This window comes from Fringilla coelebs (assembly GCF_963513975.1).
Source record: "Fringilla coelebs genome assembly, chromosome: 12".
Lineage (NCBI taxonomy): Eukaryota > Metazoa > Chordata > Aves > Passeriformes > Fringillidae > Fringilla > Fringilla coelebs.
Window position 1 is genome coordinate 351,556 of NC_140038.1, and position 18,566 is coordinate 370,121.

Here is an 18,566-nt window from a genome sequence, read left to right on the forward strand (position 1 = left end):
CAGGGAAAAGGCCTGTGCACAGGTTCAGGGGCCTGAAACTTTAAACGGTCGAGTGCCTCCTGGAATTCGGCCTCTCGCAGGATGCCTCCCAGACGCAAGGTGGCACCAGTGCCAACTTGGTCTGGTTTGAGAGTGCCAAGGCGTTCCTGAAAGCTGACACCCAGAACAGTGGTTTGTGAGTTTTGTTTCGCATGGAGAAAGCCTGTACAATGGTTCAGGGTCCTGCGGCCTTAAATTGTCAGGTCCCTCCCGGAGATCCGCGTCTCAAAGGATGCCGCCCAGACGCAATGTGGCACTAGTGCAAACTTGGTCTAGTTTGAGAGTGCCAAGTGGGTCCTGAAAACTGACACCCAGAACAGTGGCTTCTGAGTTTTGTTTCCCAGGGAAAAAGCATGTACAGTGGTTCAGGGTCCTGAGGCGTTAAATTTCAGGGTGCCTCCTGGAATTCGGCCTCTCGCAGGATGCCTCCCAGACGCAAGGTGGCACCAGTGCCAACTTGGTCTGGTTTGAGAGTGCCTAGTGGGTCCTGAAAACTTACACCAAGAACAGTGGCATCTAAGTTTTGTTTCCCAGGGAAAAAGCCTGTACAGTGGTTCAGGGTCCTGAGGCCTTAAATGGCCAGGTGCCTCCAGGAAGTCGGCCTCTCGCACGATGCCTCCCAGACGCAATGTGGCACCAGTGCAAACATGGTCTAGTTTGAGAGTGCCTAGTGTGTCCTGAAAACTGACACCCAGAACAGTGGCTTGTGAGTTTTGTTTCCCAGGGAAAAAGCCTGTACAGTGGTTCAGGGTCCTGAGGCGTTAAATTTCAGGGTGCCTCCTGGAATTCGGCCTCTCGCAGGATGCCTCCCAGACGCAAGGTGTCACCAGCGCCAACTTGGGCTGGTTTGAGAGTGCCTAGTGTGTCCTGAAAACTGACACCCAGAACAGTGGCTTCTGAGTTTTGTTTCCCAGGGAAAAAGCCTGTACAGTGGTTCAGGGTCCTGAGGCCTTAAATGGCCAGGTGCCTCCAGGAAGTCGGCCTCTCACAGGATGCCTCCCAGACACAAGGTGGCACCAGTGCCAATTTGGGCTGGTTTGAGAGTGCCTAGTGGGTCCTGAAAACTGACACCTAGAGCAGTGGCTTCTGAGTTTTGCTTCCCAGGGAAAAAGCCTGTACAGTGTTTAAGGGGCCTAAGGCAGGAAATTTCCTGGTACCTCCGTGAATTCGGCCTCTCGCAGAATGCCTCCCAGACGCAAGGTGGCACCGGTGCAAAGTTGGTCTAGTTTGAGAGTGCCTAGTGGGTCCTGAAAACTGACACCCAGAACAGTGGCTTCTGAGTTTTTTTGCCCAGGGAAGAGGCCTGTACAATGGTTCAGGGTCCTGCGACCATATATATCCGGGTGCCGCCTGGTATTCGGCCTCTCGCAGGATGCCTCCCAGACGCAAGCTGGCACCAGTTTCAACCTGGTCTGGTTTGAGAGTGCCTAGTGTGTCCTGAAAACTGACACCCAGAACAGTGGCTTGTGAGTTTTGTTTCCCAGGGAAAAAGCCTGTACAGTGGTTCAGGGTCCTGAGGCGTTAAATTTCAGGGTGCCTCCTAGAATTCGGCCTCTCGCAGGATGCCTCCCAGACGCAAGGTGGCACCAGTGTCAACTTGGGCTGGTTTGAGAGTGCCTAGTGGGTCCTGAAAACTGACACCCAGAAAAGTGTCTTCTGAGTTTTGTTTCCCAAGGAAAAAGGCTTTACAGTGGTTCAAGGTCTTCAGGCGTTAAATGGCCAGGTGCCTCCAGAAAGTCGGCCTCTTGCAGGATGCCTCCCAGACGCAAGGTGGCACCAGTGCCAACTTGGGCTGGTTTGAGAGTGCCTAGTGGGTCCTGAAAACTGACACCCAGAACAGTGGCTTCTGAGTTTTGTTTCATAGGGAAAAAGCCTCTACATTGTTTTTGTGGCCTAAGGCAAAAAATGGCCAGGTGCCTCCGTGAATTCGGCCTCTCGCAGGATGCCTCCCAGATGCAATGTGGCACCAGTGCAAAGTTTGTCTAGTTTGAGAGTGCCTTGTGGGTCCTGAAAACTGACACCCAGAACAGTGGCTTGTGAGTTTTGTTTCTCAGGGAAAAGGCCTGTATATAGGTTCAGGGGCCTAAAACTTTAAATGGTCGAGTGCCTCCTAGAATTCGGCCTCTCGCAGGATGCCTCCCAGACGCAAGGTGGCACCAGTGCCAACTTGGGCTGGTTTGAGAGTTCCTAGTGGGTCCTGAAAACTGACACCCAGAACAGTGGCTTCTGAGTTTTTTTGCCCAGGGAAGAGGCCTGTACAATGGTTCAGGGTCCTGCAGCCTTAAATTGCTAGGTGCCTCCAGGACATCCGCCTCTCGCAGGATGCCTCCAAGACGCAATGTGGCACCAGTGCAAACCTGGTCTGGTTTGAGAGTGCCTAGTGGGTCCTTAAAAACTGACACCCAGAAGAGTGGCTTCTGAGTTTTGTTTCCCAGGGAAAAAGCCTGTACAGTGGTTCAAGGTCTTCAGGCGTTAAATGGCCAGGTGCCTCCCGGAAGTCGGCCTCTCGCAGGAAGCCTCCCAGACGCAAGGTGGCACCAGTGCCAACTTGGGCTGGTTTGAGAGTGCCTAGTGGGTCCTGAAAACTGACACCCAGAACAGTGGCTTCTGAGTTTTGTTTCCCAGGGAAAAAGCCTGTACAGTGTTTTAGGGGCCTAAGGCAGGAAATTTCCAGGTGCCTCCGTGAATTCGGCCTCTCGCAGGATGCCTCCCAGACGCAATGTGGCACCAGTGCAAAGTTGGTCTGGTTTGAGAGTGCCTAGTGGGTCCTGAAAACTGACACCCAGAACAGTGGCTTGTGATTTTTGTTGCCCAGGGAAAAGGCCTGTGCACAGGTTCAGGGGCCTGAAACTTTAAATGGTCGAGTGCCTCCTGGAATTCGGCCTCTCGCAGGATGCCTCCCAGACGCAAGGTGGCACCAGTGCCAACTTGGTCTGGTTTGAGAGTGCCAAGGCGTTCCTGAAAGCTGACACCCAGAACAGTGGTTTGTGAGTTTTGTTTCGCATGGAGAAAGCCTGTACAATGGTTCAGGGTCCTGCGGCCTTAAATTGCCAGGTCCCTCCCGGAGATCCGCCTCTCGAAGGATGCCGCCCAGACGCAATGTGGCACTAGTGCAAACTTGGTCTAGTTTGAGAGTGCCAAGTGGGTCCTGAAAACTGACACCCAGAAGCGTGGCTTGTGAGTTTTGTTTCCCAGGGAAAAAGCATGTACAGTGGTTCAGGGTCCTGAGGCGTTAAATTTCAGGGTGCCTCCTGGAATTCGGCCTCTCGCAGGATGCCTCCCAGACGCAAGGTGGCACCAGCGCCAACTTGGGCTGGTTTGAGAGTGCCTAGTGGGTCCTGAAAACTGACACCCATAACAGTGGCTTGTGAGTTTTGTTTCCCAGGGAAAAAGCCTGTACAGTGGTTCAGGGTCCTGAGGCCTTAAATGGCCAGGTGCCTCCAGGAAGTCGGCCTCTCGCACGATGCCTCCCAGACGCAAGGTGGCACCAGTGCAAACATGGTCTAATTTGAGAGTGCCTAGTGGGTCCTGAAAACTGATACCCAGAACAGTGGCTTGTGAGTTTTGTTTCCCAGGGAAAAGGCCTGTACACTGGTTGAGGGTCCTGAGGCCTTCAATGGCTAGGTGCCGCCTGGAATTAGGCCTCTCGCAGGATGCCTCCCAGACGCAAGGTGGCACCAGCGCCAACTTGGGCTGGTTTGAGAGTGCCTAGTGGGTCCTGAAAACTGACACCCAGAACAGTGGCTTCTGAGTTTTGTTTCCCAGGGGAAAAGCCTCTACATCGTTTTTGTGGCCTAAGGCAAAAAATGGCCAGGTGCCTCCGTGAATTCGGCCTCTCGCAGGATGCCTCCCAGACGCAATGTGGCACCAGTGCAAAGTTTGTCTAGTTTGAGAGTGTCTTGTGGGTCCTGAAAACTGACACCCAGAACAGTGGCTTGTGAGTTTTGTTTCCCAGGGAAAAGGCCTGTATACAGGTTCAGGGGCCTGAAACTTTAAATGCTCGAGTGCCTCGTGGAATTCGACCTCTTACAGGATGCCTCTCAGACGCAATGTGGCACCAGTGCAAAGTTTGTCTAGTTTGAGAGTGCCTTGTGGGTCCTGAAAACTGACACCCAGAACAGTCGCTTGTGAGTTTTGTTGCCCAGGGAAAAGGCCTGTGCACAGGTTCAGGGGCCTGAAACTTTAAATGGTCGAGTGCCTCCTAGAATTCGGCCTCTCGCAGGATGCCTCCCAGACGCAAGGTGGCTCCAGTGCAAACTTGGGCTGGTTTGAGAGTTCCTAGTGGGTCCTGAAAACTGACACCCAGAACAGTGGCTTCTGAGTTTTTTTGCCCAGGGAAGAGGCCTGTACAATGGTTCAGGGTCCTGCAGCCTTAAATTGCTAGGTGCCTCCAGGAGATCCGCCTCTCGAAGGATGCCTCCAAGACGCAATGTGGCACCAGTTTCAACCTAATCTGGTTTGAGAGTGCCTAGTGGGTCCTAAAAACTGACACCCAGAAGAGTGGCTTCTGAGTTTTGTTTCCCAAGGAAAAAGCCTGTACAGTGGTTCAAGGTCTTCAGGCGTTAAATGGCCAGGTGCCTCCAGGAAGTCGGCCTCTCGCAGGATGCCTCCCAGACGCAAGGTGGCACCAGTGCCAACTTGGGCTGGTTTGAGAGTGCCTAGTGGGTCCTTAAAACTGACACCCAGAACAGTGGCTTGTGAGTTTTGTTTCCCAGGGAAAAAGCCTGTACAGTGTTTTAGGGGCCTAAGGCAGGAAATTTCCAGGTGCCTCCGTGAATTAGGCCTCTCGCAGGATGCCTCCCAGACGCAATGTGGCACCAGTGCAAAGTTAGTCTGGTTTGAGAGTGCCTAGTGCGTCCTGAAAACTGACACCCAGAACAGTGGCTTGTGAGTTTTGTTGCCCAGGGAAAAGGCCTGTGCACAGGTTCAGGGGCCTGAAACTTTAAATGGTCGAGTGCCTCCTGGAATTCGGCCTCTCGCAGGATGCCTCCCAGACGCAAGGTGGCACCAGTGCCAACTTGGTCTGGTTTGAGAGTGCCAAGGCGTTCCTGAAAGCTGACACCCAGTACAGTGGTTTGTGAGTTTCGTTTCGCATGGAGAAAGCCTGTACAATGGTTCAGGGTCCTGCGGCCTTAAATTGCCAGGTCCCTCCTGGAGATCCGCCTCTCGAAGGATGCCGCCCAGACGCAATGTGGCACTAGTGCAAACTTGGTCTAGTTTGAGAGTGCCAAGTGGGTCCTGAAAACTGACACCCAGAAGAGTGGCTTGTGAGTTTTGTTTCCCAGGGAAAAAGCCTGTACAGTGGTTCAGGGTCCTGAGGCGTTAAATTTCAGGGTGCCTCCTCGAATTCGGCCTCTCGCAGGATGCCTCCCAGACGCAAGCTGGCACCAGTGCCAACTTGGGATGGTTTGAGAGTTCCTAGTGGGTCCTGAAAACTGACACCAAGAACAGTGGCTTCTAAGTTTTGTTTCCCAGGGAAAAAGCCTGTACAGTGGTTCAGGGTCCTGAGGCCTTAAATGGCCAGGTGCCTCCAGGAAGTCGGCCTCTCACAGGATGCCTCCCAGACGCAAGGTGGCACTAGTGCCAATTTGGGCTGGTTTGAGAGTGCCTAGTGGGTCCTGAAAACTGACACCTAGAGCAGTGGCTTCTGAGTTTTGTTTCCCAGGGAAAAAGCCTGTACAGTGTTTAAGGGGCCTAAGGCAGGAAATTTCCAGGTGCCTCCGTGAATTCAGCCTCTCGCAGAATGCCTCCCAGACGCAATGTGGCACCAGTGCAAAGTTGGTCTAGTTTGAGAGTTCCTAGTGGGTCCTGAAAACTGACACCCAGAACAGTGGCTTCTGAGTTTTTTTGCCCAGGGAAGAGGCCTGTACAGTGGTTCAGGTTCCTGCGACCTTATATTGCCGGGTGCCTCCTGGAATTCGGCCTCTCGCAGGATGCCTCCCAGACGCAAGCTGGCACCAGTGCCAACTTGGTCTGGTTTGAGAGTGCCTAGTGGGTCCTTCAAATTGACACCCAGAGCAGTGGGTTGTGAGTTTTGTTACCCAGGGAAAAGGCCTGTACAGTGGTTCAGGGTCCTGAGGCATTAAATGGCCAGGTGGCTCCTGGAATTCGGCCTCTCGCAGGATGCCTCCCAGACGCAAGGTGGCACCAGTGCCAACTTGGGCTGGTTTGAGAGTGCCTAGTGGGTCCTGAAAACTGACACCCAGATCAGTGGCTTGTGAGTTTTGTTTCCCAGGGAAAAGGCCTGTACACTGGTTGAGGGTCCTTAGGCCTTCAATGGCTAGGTGCCGCCTGGTATTCGGCCTCTCGCAGGATGCCTCGCAGACGTAATGTGGCACCAGTTTCAACCTGGTCTGGTTTGAGAGTGCCTAGTGTGTCCTGAAAACTGACACCCAGAAGAGTGGCTTGTGAGTTTTGTTTCCCAGGGAAAAAGCCTGTACAGTGGTTCAGGGTCCTGAGGCGTTAAATTTTAGGGTGCATCCTGGAATTCGGCCTCTCGCAGGATGCCTCCCAGACGCAAGGTGGCACCAGCGCCAACTTGGGCTGGTTTGAGAGTGCCTAGTGGGTCCTGAAAACTGACACCCAGAACAGTGGCTTCTGAGTTTTGTTTCCCAGGGAAAAAGCCTCTACAGTGTTTTTGTGGCCTAAGGCAAAAAATGGCCAGGTGCCTACTGGAACTCGGCCTCTCGCAGGATGCCTCCCAGACGCAATGTGGCACCAGTGCAAAGTTTGTCTAGTTTGAGAGTGCCTTGTGGGTCCTGAAAACTGACGCCCAGAACAGTGGCTTGTGAGTTTTGTTTCCCAGGGAAAAGGCCTGAACACAGGTTCAGGGGCCTGAAACTTTAAATGGCCGAGTGCCTCCTGGAATTCGGCCTCTCGCAGGATGCCTCCCAGACGCAAGCTGGCAACAGTGCAAACTTGGGCTTGTTTGAGAGTGCCAAGTGGGTCCTGCAAACTGACACTCTGAACAGTGGCTTCTGAGTTTTGTTTCCCAGGGAAAAAGACTGGACAGTCGTTCATGGGCTGAGGCTTTAAATTTCAGGAGGCCTACTGGAAGTTGGCCTCTCGCAGGATGCCTCCCAGACGCAAGGAGGCAGCAGTGCCCACCTGGTCTGGTTTGAGATTTCCAAGTGGGTCCTGAAAACTGACACCCAGAACAGTGGCTTGTGAGTTTTATTTCCCAGGGAAAAGGCCTGTACACTGGTTCAGGGGCCTGAAACTTTAAATGGCCGAGTGCCTCTTGGAATTCCGCCTCTCGCAGTATTCTTCCCAGAACCAAGGTAGCCCAAGTGCAGACTTCGTCTGGTTTGAGAGTGCCAGTTGGGTACTGCATACTGATACCCAAAAAATGGCTTCGGAGTTTTGTTTCCCGGGGAAAAAGCCTGTACAGTGGTTCAGGGTCTTGAGGTCATAAATCGTCGGGTGACTCCTGGAATTCGGCCTCTTGCAGGATGCCTCCCAGACGCAAGGTGGCACAAGTTCCAACTTGGTCTGGTTTGAGAGTGCCAAGTGGGTCCTGAAAATTGACACCTAGAGCAGTGGCTTCTGAGTTTTGTTTCCCAGGGAAAAAGCCTGTACAATGTTTTAGGGGCCAAACGCAAAAAATTTCCAGCTGCCTCCGTGAATTCGGCCTCTCGAAGGATGCCTCCCAGACGCAAGGTGGCACCAGTGCAAAGTTGGTCTAGTTTGAGAGTGCAAAGTGGGTCCTGAAAACTGACACCCAGAACAGTGGCTTGTGATTTTTGTTGCCCAGGGAAAAGGCCTGTGCACAGGTTCAGGGGCCTTAAACTTTAAATGGTCGAGTGCCTCCTAGAATTCGGCCTCTCGCAAGATGCCTCCCAGACGCAAGCTGGCACCAGTACCAATTTGGTCTGGTTTGAGAGTGCCAAGGGGGTCCTGAAAGCTGACACCCAGAACAGTGGTTTTTGAGTTTTGTTTCCTAGGGAAAAAGCCTGTACAATGGTTCAGGGTCCTGTGGCCATAAATTGCCGGATGCCTCCTAAAGATCCGCCTCTTGCAGGATGTTTCCCAGACGCTTAGTGGCACTGGTGCTCTCTTAGTGTAGTTTGAGAGTGCCTTGTGTGTCCTGAAAACTGACACCAAGAACAGTGGCTTCTGAGTTTTGTTTCCCAGGGGAAAAGGCCTGTAGAGTGGTTCAGGGTCCTGAGGCCTTAAATGGCCACGTGCCTCCAGGAAGTCGGCCTCTCACAGGATGCCTCCCAGACGCAAGGTGGCACCAGTGCAAACTTGGTCTAGTTTGAGAGTGCATAGTGGGTCCTGAAAACTGACACCCAGAACAGTGGCTTGTGAGTTTTGTTGCCCAGGGAAAAAGCCTGTGCACAGGTTCAGGGGCCTGAAACTCTAAATGGTCGAGTACCTCCTCGAATTCGGCCTCTTGCAGGATGTCTGCCAGACGCAAGCTGGCACCAGTGCCAACTCCGTCTGGTTTTAGAATGCCTTGTGGGTCCTGAAAACTGACACCCAGAACAGTGGTTTGTGAGTTTTGTTTCCCAGGGAAAAAGCCTGTACAGTGGTTCAGGGTCCTGAGGCGTTAAATTTCAGGGTGCCTCCTGGAATTCGGCCTCTCGCAGGATGCCTCCCAGACGCAAGCTGGCACAAGTGGCAACTGGGTCTGGTTTGAGAGTGCCAAGGGGGTCCTGAAAGCTGACACCCAGAACAGTGGCTTGTGAGTTTTGTTTCCCAGGGAAAAAGCCTGTACAGTGGTTCAGGGTCCTGAGGCCTTAAATGGCCACGTGCCTCCAGGAAGTCGGCCTCTCGCAGGATGCCTCCCAGACGCAAGGTGGCACCAGTGCAAACTTGGTCTAGTTTGAGAGTGCATAGTGGGTCCTGAAAACTGACACCCAGAACAGTGGCTTGTGAGTTTTGTTGCCCAGGGAAAAGGCCTGTGCACAGGTTCAGGGGCCTGAAACTTTAAATGGTCAAGTACCTCCTCGAATTCGGCCTCTCGCAGGATGTCTCCCAGACTCAAGCTGGCACCAGTGCCAACTCTGTCTGGTTTTAGAATTCCTTGTGGGTCCTGAAAACTGACACCCAGAACAGTGGTTTGTGAGTTTTGTTTCCCAGGGAAAAAGCCTGTACAGTGGTTCAGGGTCCTGAGGCATTAAATTTCAGGGTGCCTCCTGGAATTCGGCCTCTCGCAGGATGCCTCCCAGACGCAAGGTGGCACCAGTGCCAACTTGGTCTGGTTTGAGAGTGCCTAGTGGGTCCTGAAAACTGACACCCAGAAAAGTGCCTTCTGAGTTTTGTTTCCCAGGGAAAAAGCCTGTACAGTGGTTCAGGGTCCTGAGGCGTTAAATGGCCAGGTGCCTCCAGGAAGTCGGCCTCTCGCAGGATGCCTCCCAGACGCAAGGTGGCACCAGTGCCAACTTGGGATGGTTTGAGAGTTCCTAGTGGGTCCTGAAAACTGACACCAAGAACAGTGGCTTCTAAGTTTTGTTTCCCAGGGAAAAAGCCTGTACAGTGGTTCAGGGTCCTGAGGCCTTAAATGGCCAGGTGCCTCCAGGAAGTCGGCCTCTCACAGGATGCCTCCCAGACGCAAGGTGGCACTAGTGCCAATTTGGGCTGGTTTGAGAGTGCCTAGTGGGTCCTGAAAACTGACACCTAGAGCAGTGGCTTCTGAGTTTTGTTTCCCAGGGAAAAAGCCTGTACAGTGTTTAAGGGGCCTAAGGCAGGAAATTTCCAGGTGCCTCCGTGAATTCAGCCTCTCGCAGAATGCCTCCCAGACGCAATGTGGCACCAGTGCAAAGTTGGTCTAGTTTGAGAGTTCCTAGTGGGTCCTGAAAACTGACACCCAGAACAGTGGCTTCTGAGTTTTTTTGCCCAGGGAAGAGGCCTGTACAGTGGTTCAGGTTCCTGCGACCTTATATTGCCGGGTGCCTCCTGGAATTCGGCCTCTCGCAGGATGCCTCCCAGACGCAAGCTGGCACCAGTGCCAACTTGGTCTGGTTTGAGAGTGCCTAGTGGGTCCTTCAAATTGACACCCAGAGCAGTGGGTTGTGAGTTTTGTTACCCAGGGAAAAGGCCTGTACAGTGGTTCAGGGTCCTGAGGCATTAAATGGCCAGGTGGCTCCTGGAATTCGGCCTCTCGCAGGATGCCTCCCAGACGCAAGGTGGCACCAGTGCCAACTTGGGCTGGTTTGAGAGTGCCTAGTGGGTCCTGAAAACTGACACCCAGATCAGTGGCTTGTGAGTTTTGTTTCCCAGGGAAAAGGCCTGTACACTGGTTGAGGGTCCTTAGGCCTTCAATGGCTAGGTGCCGCCTGGTATTCGGCCTCTCGCAGGATGCCTCGCAGACGTAATGTGGCACCAGTTTCAACCTGGTCTGGTTTGAGAGTGCCTAGTGTGTCCTGAAAACTGACACCCAGAAGAGTGGCTTGTGAGTTTTGTTTCCCAGGGAAAAAGCCTGTACAGTGGTTCAGGGTCCTGAGGCGTTAAATTTTAGGGTGCATCCTGGAATTCGGCCTCTCGCAGGATGCCTCCCAGACGCAAGGTGGCACCAGCGCCAACTTGGGCTGGTTTGAGAGTGCCTAGTGGGTCCTGAAAACTGACACCCAGAACAGTGGCTTCTGAGTTTTGTTTCCCAGGGAAAAAGCCTCTACAGTGTTTTTGTGGCCTAAGGCAAAAAATGGCCAGGTGCCTACTGGAACTCGGCCTCTCGCAGGATGCCTCCCAGACGCAATGTGGCACCAGTGCAAAGTTTGTCTAGTTTGAGAGTGCCTTGTGGGTCCTGAAAACTGACGCCCAGAACAGTGGCTTGTGAGTTTTGTTTCCCAGGGAAAAGGCCTGAACACAGGTTCAGGGGCCTGAAACTTTAAATGGCCGAGTGCCTCCTGGAATTCGGCCTCTCGCAGGATGCCTCCCAGACGCAAGCTGGCAACAGTGCAAACTTGGGCTTGTTTGAGAGTGCCAAGTGGGTCCTGCAAACTGACACTCTGAACAGTGGCTTCTGAGTTTTGTTTCCCAGGGAAAAAGACTGGACAGTCGTTCATGGGCTGAGGCTTTAAATTTCAGGAGGCCTACTGGAAGTTGGCCTCTCGCAGGATGCCTCCCAGACGCAAGGAGGCAGCAGTGCCCACCTGGTCTGGTTTGAGATTTCCAAGTGGGTCCTGAAAACTGACACCCAGAACAGTGGCTTGTGAGTTTTATTTCCCAGGGAAAAGGCCTGTACACTGGTTCAGGGGCCTGAAACTTTAAATGGCCGAGTGCCTCTTGGAATTCCGCCTCTCGCAGTATTCTTCCCAGAACCAAGGTAGCCCAAGTGCAGACTTCGTCTGGTTTGAGAGTGCCAGTTGGGTACTGCATACTGATACCCAAAAAATGGCTTCGGAGTTTTGTTTCCCGGGGAAAAAGCCTGTACAGTGGTTCAGGGTCTTGAGGTCATAAATCGTCGGGTGACTCCTGGAATTCGGCCTCTTGCAGGATGCCTCCCAGACGCAAGGTGGCACAAGTTCCAACTTGGTCTGGTTTGAGAGTGCCAAGTGGGTCCTGAAAATTGACACCTAGAGCAGTGGCTTCTGAGTTTTGTTTCCCAGGGAAAAAGCCTGTACAATGTTTTAGGGGCCAAACGCAAAAAATTTCCAGCTGCCTCCGTGAATTCGGCCTCTCGAAGGATGCCTCCCAGACGCAAGGTGGCACCAGTGCAAAGTTGGTCTAGTTTGAGAGTGCAAAGTGGGTCCTGAAAACTGACACCCAGAACAGTGGCTTGTGATTTTTGTTGCCCAGGGAAAAGGCCTGTGCACAGGTTCAGGGGCCTTAAACTTTAAATGGTCGAGTGCCTCCTAGAATTCGGCCTCTCGCAAGATGCCTCCCAGACGCAAGCTGGCACCAGTACCAATTTGGTCTGGTTTGAGAGTGCCAAGGGGGTCCTGAAAGCTGACACCCAGAACAGTGGTTTTTGAGTTTTGTTTCCTAGGGAAAAAGCCTGTACAATGGTTCAGGGTCCTGTGGCCATAAATTGCCGGGTGCCTCCCAGAGATCCGCCTCTCGAAGGATGCCGCCCGGACGCAATGTGGCAGCAGTGCCAACTTGGTCTGGTTTGAGAGTGCCAAGTGGGTCCTGAAAACTGACACCCAGAACAGTGGCTTCTGAGTTTTGTTTCCCAGGGAAAAAGCCTGTACAGTGTTTTAGGGACCTTAGGCATTAAGTGGCCGGGTGCCTCCAGGAAGTCGGCGTCTCGCAGGATGCGTCCCAGACGCAAGGTGGCACAAGTGGCAACTTGGGCTGGTTTGAGAGTGCCAAGGGGGTCCTGAAAGCTGACACCCAGAACAGTGGCTTGTGAGTTTTGTTTCCCAGGGAAAAAGCCTGTACAATGGTTCCGAGTCCTGCGGCCTTAAATTGCCGGATGCCTCCTAAAGATCCGCCTCTTGCCGGATGTTTCCCAGACGCTTAGTGGCACTGGTGGTCTCTTAGTGTAGTTTGAGAGTACCTTGTGTGTCCTGAAAACTGACACCAAGAACAGTGGCTTGTGAATTTTGTTGCCCAGGGAAAAGGCCTGTGCACAGGTTCAGGGGCCTGAAACTTTAAATGGTCAAGTACCTCCTCGAATTCGGCCTCTCGCAGGATGTCTCCCAGACGCAAGCTGTCAGCAGTGCCAAGTTGTTCTGGTTTTAGAATGCCTTGTGGGTCCTGAAAACTGACACCCAGAACAGTGGTTTGTGAGTTTTGTTTCCCAGGGAAAAAGCCTGTACAGTGGTTCAGGGTCCTGAGGCGTAAAATTTCAGGGTGCCTCCTGGAATTCGGCCTCTTGCAGGATGCCTCCCAGACGCAAGGTGGCACCAGTGCCAACTTGGTCTGGTTTGAGAGTGCCTAGTGGATCCTGAAAACTGACACCCAGAAAAGTGCCTTCTGAGTTTTGTTTCCCAGGGAAAAAGCCTGTACAGTGGTTCAGGGTCCTGAGGCGTTAAATGGCCAGGTGCCTCCAGGAAGTCGGCCTCTCGCAGGATGCCTCCCAGACGCAAGGTGGCACCAGTGCCAACTTGGTCTGGTTTGAGAGTGCCTAGTGGGTCCTGAAAACTGACACCCAGAACAGTGGCTTGTGAGTTTTGTTTCCCAGGGAAAAAGCCTGTACAATGGTTCAGGGTCCTGCGGCCTAAATTGCCGGGTGCCTCCTGGAGATCCGCCTCTTGCAGGATTTTTCCCAGACGCTAAGCGGCACCATTGTCCACTTAGTCTGGTTTCAGAATGCTAGGTGGGTCCTGCAAAATGACATCAAGAACTGTGGTTCTGAATTTTGTTTCCCAGGGAAAAAGCCTGTACAGTGGTGTAGGGTCTGAGGCATTAAATGGCCAGGTGCCTCCTAGAAGTCGGCCTCTCGCAGGATGCCGCGCTTACACAAGTTAGCAGTAGTGCCAACTTGGGCTGGTTTGAGAGTGCCAAGTGGGTCCTGACAACTGACACCCAGAACAGTGGCTTCTGAGTTTTGTTTCCCAGGGAAAAAGCCTGTACAATGGTTCAGGGTCCTAAAGCCTTTAATGGCTGGGTGCATCCTGGATTTCGGCCTCTCGCAGGATGCCTCCCAGACGCAAGGTTTCACCGCTGCCAACTTGGTCTGGTTTGAGAGTGCAAGTGGGTCCTGAAAGCTGACACCCAGAACAGTGGCTTTTGAGTTTTGTTTCCCAGGGAAAAAGCCTGTACAGTGGTTCAGGGTCCTGCGGCCTTAAATTGCTGGGTGCCTCCTGGAGATCCACCTCTTGCCGGACTTTTCCCAGACGCTAAGTGGCACCAGTGCAAACTTTTTCTGGTTTCAGAATGCCTAGTTGGTCCTTAAAACTGACACCCTGAACCGTGGCTTGTGTGTTTTCTTTCCAAGGGAAAAGGCCTCTAGAATGGTTCAGGGGCCTGAAACTTTAAATAGCCGGGTGCCTCCAGGAAGTCGTCCTCTCACAGGATGCCTCCTAGACGCAATGTGGCACCAGTGCAAACTTTGTCTAGTTTGAGAGTGCCAAGTGGGTCCTGAAAACTGACACCCAGAACAGTAGCTTCTGAGTTTTGTTTCCCAGGGAAAAGGACTGTACACAGGTTCAGAGGCCTGAAACTTTAAATAGCCGGGTGCATCCTGGAGATCCGCCGCTCACAGGATGCCTCCCAGACGCAAGGTGGCACCAGTGCAAACTTGGTCTAGTTTGAGAGTGCATAGTGGGTCCTGAAAACTGACACCCAGAAGAGTGGCTTGTGAGTTTTGTTGCCCAGGGAAAAAGCCTGTGCACAGGTTCAGGGGCCTGAAACTCTAAATGGTCGAGTACCTCCTCGAATTCGGCCTCTCGCAGGATGTCTCCCAGACGCAAGCTGGCACCAGTGCAACTCTGTCTGGTTTTAGAATTCCTTGTGGGTCCTGAAAACTGACACCCAGAACAGTGGTTTGTGAGTTTTGTTTCCCAGGGAAAAAGCCTGTACAGTGGTTCAGGGTCCTGAGGCCTTAAATTTCAGGGTGCCTCCTGGAATTCGGCCTCTCACAGGATGCCTCCCAGACGAAGCTGGCATAAGTGGAAACTTGGTCTGGTTTGAGAGTGCCAAGGGGGTCCTGAAAGCTGGCACCCATAACAGCGGCTTGTGAGTTTTGTTTCCCAGGGAAAAAGCCTGTACAGTGGTTTAGGGTCCTGAGGCAGAAAATGGCCAGGTGCCTCCTGGAATTCGGCCTCTGGCACGATGCCTCCCAGACGCAAGGTGGCACTAGTGCAAACTTGGTCTAGTTTGCGAGTGCATAGTGGATCCTGAAAACTGACACCCAGAACAGTGGTTTCTGAGTTTTGTTATCCAGGGAAAAAGCCTGTACAATGGTTCCGAGTCCTGCGGCCTTAAATTGCCGGATGCCTCCGAAAGATCCGCCTCTTGCAGGATGTTTCCCAGACGCTTAGTGGCACTGGTGGTCTCTTAGTGTAGTTTGAGAGTACCTTGTGTGTCCTGAAAACTGACACCCAGAACAGTGGCTTGTGATTTTTGTTGCCCAGGGAAAAGGCCTGTGCACAGGTTCAGGGGCCTGAAACTCTAAATGGTCGAGTACCTCCTCGAATTCGGCCTCTCGCAGGATGTCTCCCAGACGCAAGCTGGCACCAGTGCCAACTCTGTCTGGTTTTAGAATGCCATGTGGGTCCTGAAAACTGACACCCAGAACAGTGGTTTGTGAGTTTTGTTTCCCAGGGAAAAAGCCTGTACAGTGGTTCAGGGTCCTGAGGCGTTAAATTTCAGGGTGCCTCCCAGAGATCCGCCTCTCGAAGGATGCCGCCCGGACGCAAAGTGGCAGCAGTGCCAACTTGGTCTGGTTTGAGAGTGCCAAGTGGGTCCTGAAAACTGACACCCAGAACAGTGGCTTCTGAGTTTTGTTTCCCAGGGAAAAAGCCTGTACAGTGGTTCAGGGTCCTGAGGCATTAAATGGCCAGGTGCCTCCTAGAATTCGGCCTCTCGCAGGATGCCTCCTAGACGCAAGGTGGCACCAGTGCAAAGTTGGTCTAGTTTGAGAGTGACAAGTGGGTCCTGAAAACTGACACCCAGAACAGTGTCTTCTGAGTTTTGTTTCCCAGGGAAAAAGCCTGTACAGTGCTTTAGGAACCTTAGGCATTAAATGGCCGGGTGCCTCCAGGAAGTCGGTGTCTCGCAGGATGCGTCCCAGACGCAAGCTGGCACAAGTGGCAACTTGGGCTGGTTTGAGAGTGCCAAGGGGGTCCTGAAAGCTGACACCCATAACAGTGGCTTGTGAGGTTTGTTTCCGAGGGGAAAAGCCTGTACAGTGTTTTAGAGACCTTAGGCAGAAAATGGCCAGGTGCCTCCGGGAATTCGGCTTCTGGCACGATGCCTCCCAGACGCAAGGTGGCACTAGTGCAAACTTGGTCTAGTTTGAGAGTGCCAAGTGGGTCCTGAAAACTGACACCCAGAACAGTGGCTTCTGAGTTTTGTTTCCCAGGGAAAAAGCCTGTACAATGGTTCAGAGTCCTGCGGCCTTAAATTGCCGGATGCCTCCTAAAGATCCGCCTCTTGCAGGATGTTTCCCAGACGCTTAGTGGCACTGGTGCTCTCTTAGTGTAGTTTGAGAGTGCCTTGTGTGTCCTGAAAACTGACACCAAGAACAGTGGCTTCTGAGTTTTGTTTCCCAGGGGAAAAGGCCTGTAGAGTGGTTCAGGGTCCTGAGGCCTTAAATGGCCACGTGCCTCCAGGAAGTCGGCCTCTCACAGGATGCCTCCCAGACGCAAGGTGGCACCAGTGCAAACTTGGTCTAGTTTGAGAGTGCATAGTGGGTCCTGAAAACTGACACCCAGAACAGTGGCTTGTGAGTTTTGTTGCCCAGGGAAAAAGCCTGTGCACAGGTTCAGGGGCCTGAAACTCTAAATGGTCGAGTACCTCCTCGAATTCGGCCTCTTGCAGGATGTCTCCCAGACGCAAGCTGGCACCAGTGCCAACTCCGTCTGGTTTTAGAATGCCTTGTGGGTCCTGAAAACTGACACCCAGAACAGTGGTTTGTGAGTTTTGTTTCCCAGGGAAAAAGCCTGTACAGTGGTTCAGGGTCCTGAGGCGTTAAATTTCAGGGTGCCTCCTGGAATTCGGCCTCTCGCAGGATGCCTCCCAGACGCAAGCTGGCACAAGTGGCAACTGGGTCTGGTTTGAGAGTGCCAAGGGGGTCCTGAAAGCTGACACCCAGAACAGTGGCTTGTGAGTTTTGTTTCCCAGGGAAAAAGCCTGTACAGTGGTTCAGGGTCCTGAGGCCTTAAATGGCCACGTGCCTCCAGGAAGTCGGCCTCTCGCAGGATGCCTCCCAGACGCAAGGTGGCACCAGTGCAAACTTGGTCTAGTTTGAGAGTGCATAGTGGGTCCTGAAAACTGACACCCAGAACAGTGGCTTGTGAGTTTTGTTGCCCAGGGAAAAGGCCTGTGCACAGGTTCAGGGGCCTGAAACTTTAAATGGTCAAGTACCTCCTCGAATTCGGCCTCTCGCAGGATGTCTCCCAGACTCAAGCTGGCACCAGTGCCAACTCTGTCTGGTTTTAGAATTCCTTGTGGGTCCTGAAAACTGACACCCAGAACAGTGGTTTGTGAGTTTTGTTTCCCAGGGAAAAAGCCTGTACAGTGGTTCAGGGTCCTGAGGCATTAAATTTCAGGGTGCCTCCTGGAATTCGGCCTCTCGCAGGATGCCTCCCAGACGCAAGGTGGCACCAGTGCCAACTTGGTCTGGTTTGAGAGTGCCTAGTGGGTCCTGAAAACTGACACCCAGAAAAGTGCCTTCTGAGTTTTGTTTCCCAGGGAAAAAGCCTGTACAGTGGTTCAGGGTCCTGAGGCGTTAAATGGCCAGGTGCCTCCAGGAAGTCGGCCTCTCGCAGGATGCCTCCCAGACGCAAGGTGGCACCAGTGCCAACTTGGTCTGGTTTGAGAGTGCCTAGTGGGTCCTGAAAACTGACACCCAGAACAGTGGCTTGTGAGTTTCTTTGCCCAGGGAAAAGGCCTGTATAATGGTTCAGGGTCCTGCTGCCTTAAATTGCCACGTGCCTCCTGGAGATCCGCCTCTTGCAGGATTTTTCCCAGACGCTAAGCGGCACAATTGCCCACTTAGTCTGGTTTGAGACTGTCAAGTGGGTCCTTCTAACTGACACCCAGAGCAGTGGCTTGTGAGTTCTGTTTCCCAGGGAAAGAGCCTGAACATTGGTTTAGGGGCCTAAGGCAGAAAATGGCCAGGTACGTCCTGGAATTCGGCCACTCGCACGATGCCTCCCAGACCCAAAGTGGCACCAGTGCAAACATGGTCTAATTTGAGAGTGCCAAGTGGGTCCTGAAAACTGACACCCAGAACAGTGGCTTCTGAGTTTTGTTTCCCAGGGAAAAAGCCTGTACAGTGGTTCAGGGTCCTGAGGCATTAAATGGCCAGGTGCCTCCTAGAATTCGGCCTCTCGCAGGATGCCTCCTAGACGCAAGGTGGCACCAGTGCAAAGTTGGTCTAGTTTGAGAGTGACAAGTGGGTCCTGAAAACTGACACCCAGAACAGTGGCTTCTGAGTTTTGTTTCCCAGGGAAAAAGCCTGTACACTGCTTTAGGGACCTTAGGCATTAAATGCCGGGTGCCTCCAGGAAGTCGGTGTCTCGCAGGATGCGTCCCAGACGCAAGCTGGCACAAGTGGCAACTTGGGCTGGTTTGAGAGTGCCAAGGGGGTCCTGAAAGCTGACACCCATAACAGTGGCTTGTGAGTTTTGTTTCCGAGGGGAAAAGCCTGTACAGTGTTTTAGAGACCTTAGGCAGAAAATGGCCAGGTGCCTCCGGGAATTCGGCTTCTGGCACGATGCCTCCCAGACGCAAGGTGGCACTAGTGCAAACTTGGTCTAGTTTGAGAGTGCATAGTGGGTCCTGAAAACTGACACCCAGAACAGTGGCTTCTGAGTTTTGTTTCCCAGGGAAAAAGCCTGTACAGTGGTTCAGGGTCCTGAGGCATTAAATGGCCAGGTGCCTCCTAGAATTCGGCCTCTCGCAGGATGCCTCCTAGACGCAAGGTGGCACCAGTGCAAAGTTGGTCTAGTTTGAGAGTGACAAGTGGG